Below are 6,000 nucleotides of genomic sequence, written 5' to 3' on the forward strand. Positions count from 1 at the left end.
CAGAACGAGCAGACGTGGGAAGCCAGGTGGGACATGCCAACCTCATGTCAATCACAGTTGATTGAACCACTATTGAAACGAGCGAAACAAGTGCTGCCGGAGCTGAAACAAGGCTGAGCATGGCTCCGCTTGACCTGCCGCTAGCGGGGGCTAAACTCGTCGTAGTCCACCGGTAACATGATCAACACCAGAACTGCCAGCGAACATTTACTGCAGGACCTTGTTGATTTTTGTCGTCTGACCTTTTTTGGACCAAACACAGCCGGAGATCCGTGTTTAAGAACTCGACAAAACGTGTTCTCTTTCAAATACGAATGATTTGTTCTGTCGTGTCTTTATTCACTGTCCAGAAGTAAATCCAGCGCTAAGCAGCAAACGTGACGACAGCTCGTCGCTGGCTGCCAATCACAAGTTCACTCCCTTAATTATACATTTGTTGCTTTATATTATTTTACCTGATGTGGTGCAAATAAATCCACCCTCGTACATTTGTCATGGATGTGAAACCTAACTATGGAGATCAGATCGGTCATAGACTGTAAATATGTTTATTTCTGCTCTAAAGTGGGACATTCTAACCCTCAGTGGGGATTAGGAGCCCCTAGTGGCCAGCGGAGGAACTGCACCTCCCACCGGGTCGGGCTCAGCCCCGGACGCTGGAATGTTGCTGTTCCACCAGAACGGGATCAACAGGAAGTGGAGAGGAAATCCCAGAGAAGATGGAGCACTTCTGAAGTAATAAACAAAACCTCTCCGGCCACAAAACACGAATTCAAAAAGCAGAACAACACCCATAAACCGAGACCAAAACCCAGATAAACTAGACCTCCAAACTAAGACAAGGAATATATCAATCATATATAAGCTTGAGCATCAAAGTGCATGCTGGGACTAATAATTCATCAATAATGAGCCATTTAACAAGTTGACAGCTGGAAAGATAAGCACATTTAATTATTACTTATAATTAAGGACAAGAGAGAATTGAATGTGAAGATTAAAATCTTCTCATTTGATTGTTCAGAACTCGTAACAACGACAGACAATCAACTGCTCTTATCAACCCTGAACGTTAGATGTCGGTGGACTTGTAGTTCTCAAGACCAATTTTTTGTGGTCTCGGTCTCTCGGTCTCTCTAGGTCTTGGACTCGGATAACTGATGATCAGCAGTTCTTCGTCTTGTTAATGTACAGTTTTGTAAACTATTTGCATTTTGCATCTGATTAAATGTTTTAGTGCATCTGCATGTGTGTCTGTATTTAATTTCAGTTTTGGGTTTATAACGGCCTTGTTTGAATAAATATATGGATAATATTTGCATATCGTTGTGATTGATTAAGCATCAGGTCCATTTCAGTGATGCTGATAATCATCATAAGTAATCTGATTACTATAATGGTAAATAATGTAATTTAAAGTTGATAATTGTATCTTTAATATTTAAAATTCATGTTTCATCTACAAATTAAGTCCAATTTAAATCAGTAACGTTTACTATTCATGACTTTTCTGAGGGGGAGGGGGGTGTTGGAGCTGGTTATTCTGCTAGAGGACTTTGGGACTAGTTAGTAGTCGTGTCAATCCTTAAAAGCACTGGAGTCAATCCTCCAATAGTGTAGAAATAGCGGTAGTGCAGTCGCCACACATATCTGATCTCAGCTGATGGATTAAACATTTATAGTGAGTTCAACATCATCATCCACTTCTCTGTGTTATTGTGCTGCAGTTGAAAACAAGCTCATATGGAAACTAGCTGAACCAGGATGATGTTCTACAATCACGCAGGATCAGGAAATAACTAGGATTGTTTTTGGTCTCAGTCTTGAGATGAACTAGTCCTGGTCTTGATACTCTCTGGTCTTGACAGTGTCTTGGTCTTGGTTTAGGTGGTTTTGACTACAAGTCTACAGGACTGTCTCAGAAAATTAGAATATTGTGATAAAGTCCTTTATTTTCTGTAATGCAAAAATGTCATACATTCTGGATTAATTAAAAATCAACTGAAATATTGCAAGCCTTTTATTATTTTAATATTGCTGATCATGGTTTACAGCTTAAGAAAACTCAAATATTCTATCTAAAAAAATTTGAATATTCTGGGAATCTTAATCTTAAACTGTAAGCCATAATCAGCAATATTAAAATAATAAAAGGCTTGCAATATTTCAGTTGATTTGTAATGAATCCAGAATGTATGACATTTTTGTTTTTTTAATTGCATTACAGAAAATAAAGAACTTTATCACAATATTCTAATTTTCTGAGACAGTCCTGTAGATATCAGTGGAAATGACTTCCAGACATCCAGCGATGAAATGATGTTTCAGCTCCTTGTAAAAAGCCTTGTAAAAAGTGTCAATACAGCAGTATGGCAGGAGGATAAATCACACTGATAAAACTACTGCGTTCCATTAAGGCAGACTAAGAGGATGCTCGTATAGAGACATGTCTGTGGTCGAGCTAACGGGGATGTTAAACCGGAGTGACGGATCATTAGAGAAATCTGTGCCGGCTGCTCTGAGAAAGGTCAGTTTGCTTTGTTTTCCAACGCTGGTCGGCATTGGTTCTCCTCTGGTATGTGAAGAAGAGGAGCAACAAAAACTGTGTTATTCATGCTGTTGTTGCGTATTCATATAATCAGTTCAAGAATGATATGTGTTTTTTTCTTCTTTTGCTTTGCTTGCACAAAATATGTATATGTTCCTGTCTGTGATTGATTAAACCCTGATGACACACCTTTAATGTTTTCAGCGTAATTCAAAAGTAGCTCTGTGTTATCTCTCTGCACAAATACTTATTACTACATACTGGCTGCATCGTTCAACACAAGAACTTTGCCATGTTTAACTTTAGTCGTACTGACACGCAAACCAAAGCAAGAGGAAACAAACCACAACCAGAACTTGCCTGCAGTTGCAGCAAAGATGCAGAAATAAGCACTAAAAATTAAACATTTAATTAATTCTCCGTACATTTAAAATGCTAATTTTAAAAGGCAACTCATCTAAATTTGTTCGTAAATGGCAATCTTTCGTAGATTATTTTAACTCATTGAAGACTCTACCCACCGACTGATCCCTCCCCCTTACCTTAATTTTCTTTTCATTTCTTTCATTTATTTATTTGTTTTGATTATTGTTATTTATGCTGCATTTTATGCTGCTTGCTTTTTTTTTTTTTTTTTTTTTTTTTTTATTATTATTATTATTTCCAGTTAATAGGATATTAGTGATGGGCATTTGCATTTATCACTGCATTTGTTTTTGTATGCCGCATTTGCTCATCCATACTCTCCTCCATTGTTCATTTGTTGCTCATCTGTTTATTTATTTTTTTTTATTTTAACTCTACAGAGACTCTGTTCTTAGTTCTGTGTGTTTATAAAAAAAAAAAAAAAGGGACAATGTATAATGCATAATTCGTATTTTTGATTATTTGTGTCCATGTTGTCATTGTATGTTGTTTTATTTGCTAAAAAGATCAATAAAAAAAAAAAAAAAAAAAAAGCTAATTTTGCCAAAGAAAATAAGCAACAACCCCCCCCCCCCCCAATAATTTCAGATGTTATACCAAGTGGTATAGTCCATCTAATGCAAGGATCAGTTATCATGGTTCCTGTGGTGTAACATATAAACAATGACATCTTCTTTAACTTTGAGGAGTTTGTGCCAATGAGCAAATCAACATTAGCGTTGATACAGGGAATATGCATGTCTTTCAGGTACAGTACGAGCATTTGGACAATTCTTTTTCAGTGATAATATTGTAGCAAGGGCTTGCTACTTGGGGTCACCAGACAGGACAACAGACACAGGGTTTTGTGCAGGAAACGTTTTATACTCTTTCACCCAGACACACGTGCACCAGCACCTTCAGCAGCTTTACTTCCTCTCAGCAGAGCTCCGCTCTGCGTCATTCCTCTCTTGTCTCCAGGGCCCGGCCCGCACACTACTGAAATACACAGAGAGTGATTAGACACACCTATGCACCATCAGCTGTTCCAGCCGCGTCACCTGTGCGCCACTCCCCCGCACTCCCTCTCTCCCCTGCAGACCACGCCCCAATCCTGCACCCTGCCACAATTATTATTTGTCGTCACAGGCATTTTCTTCTGTGTGAACATACTGGGAAGCTGAAAAAACTGTGTGCCGGTGAAGTCAGAGATTTCCAAGCCTTTTACAGTGCAACTTAGAACGGTGGTATTGGGGACCCTTTGTACGTAGATGTATTTTCGTCCTTTTTCCTTTGATGTTCAGCCTTTTCATTAAACTTTCAGTGCAGAAAGTGTCTGTACTTCCTGGATCCAGAAATGCATAAGTTTGGATGATCTTGTTTCCTTTTATACACTTGACATTGACAGGTAAGATGGAAAGGATGCCGTTGCTGCCCCCGGCCCCTGTATGACCACAAGTAGAGACAGCCGTGCCACTCACTGACAATTCCTTTGACTGACCTTCATCTTTCCTTGGTGCTTTTTTCTCAATGTGAAGAAGACTGGGATGACTTTGGTTACAAACTCTGCAGGATATGCAATTATTACAATCCTTGCTCATGTGTCCTATGCGCAGACAACCAAAGCATGCTCCTTTCTCCTTTAGAAAGTCCAGCTTTTCCCGATGCATTTTCTTTTTCAACTTTGGACAATGATCCAAATCATGTCCATGTGTACAGTATAGGCAGGAAACAAAGCTTGTTGTTGTAGATGACACACTTTGTGTTTGAGCATGAATTCTGTTCTTGATTGCAGTTGTTTCTTTAGGCATAAAGACAGCAGTTGCAAAACTCTTTCGTTGGAACTATGACTTTTGCTGTACCTTTGTCCTGATACCTCCTTTATTCACACCTTGAGTTTCTTGGATGTCACCAAAAATTGGATCAGAACTGATTTTGACTTGGTACTCAATGACCTTGACAATATCCTTAAAGCCAGATCTGCGCCTTTGGATTTCAGAAATTTCATATGCAGTCACTCTCCATTTCTCTCTGAGTTTGCAAGAAAGTTTCTGGGTTATTGTCTTCATATTAGCTGGCATATTGAGTTCATCCAAATATGTCATATCCTCCATTGTATTGTTCATTTATTGGAGTAAATTTACACAGAGTTCAGAGGGCAGCTGCAGCGAGACAAAGCTCTTCTTCTAGCTCCACTTCATGCTTGCAGAGTTGCAAGCACAAATGTTTTTTTCCGGTGTGACTGTTTGCTTGGGTGCAGGTTCCTAGAAGTGGCTGTGCTGCGCTGCCGCCGCTTCCTGCTCTCTCTCGTCACTCGTCCTTTTTTGGTATATACATGTTGGAAATAAATAAAAACGAACGAACGAAGAAAGCATTGTGTACATTTTGTCTTTCTTATATGCAAATGAACTTGTGTCAATTAAAAGAAGGTTCACGCAGAGGCTCATTGGAGTTAGAGTGGGGAGGTTGGAGTGGAACTGCACTGAGCATGTCTCAGTGTTCTTAACTCTACTCCTTAGAGCTCTCTTCCCGTTGCAACGCTGAACTTTGTCTGTCTGATTCTTGTCTTTTGAAGGTTTTCTATTTTGAAAGGAAAAACTAACGGTATCCTATATGGATCCTATTTTCAGTTGACTGAAACATCACTTTTAATTTTTTGATCGTGAAAAATAACAATGACACAACAACAGGAAGTGGTGAGGAGGAAACATCAAGTCTTAAGCTTGAGTTATGTTTCTGCGTCAAAACGACGCCGTGCCTACGGCGTGTGGTCTGCGTCGACGCAGACCACACGACCACACGCCGTCACTGACGTGCACCTCCCGAGAATTGTAACTGCGCGTCGAGGCGACGCAGACCACACGCAGACCGAGAGGGCTGTGATTGGTTCGCTTGGTAGCAACGCATTTCCGGTTTCCGGTTTGAAGCAGTCGTGAACTTTCAGGGCTCTTTTTTTCGTTTATGTGTGATTTTTTTTGTTTTGGTTTTTTGCACAATAGTTGTCCTTATCTCTTTGACTCACTGTGACCGGAGAAAGTCGGATAAAC

This window comes from Cololabis saira, chromosome 6 (assembly GCF_033807715.1).
Source record: "Cololabis saira isolate AMF1-May2022 chromosome 6, fColSai1.1, whole genome shotgun sequence".
Classification (NCBI taxonomy): Eukaryota; Metazoa; Chordata; class Actinopteri; order Beloniformes; family Belonidae; genus Cololabis; species Cololabis saira.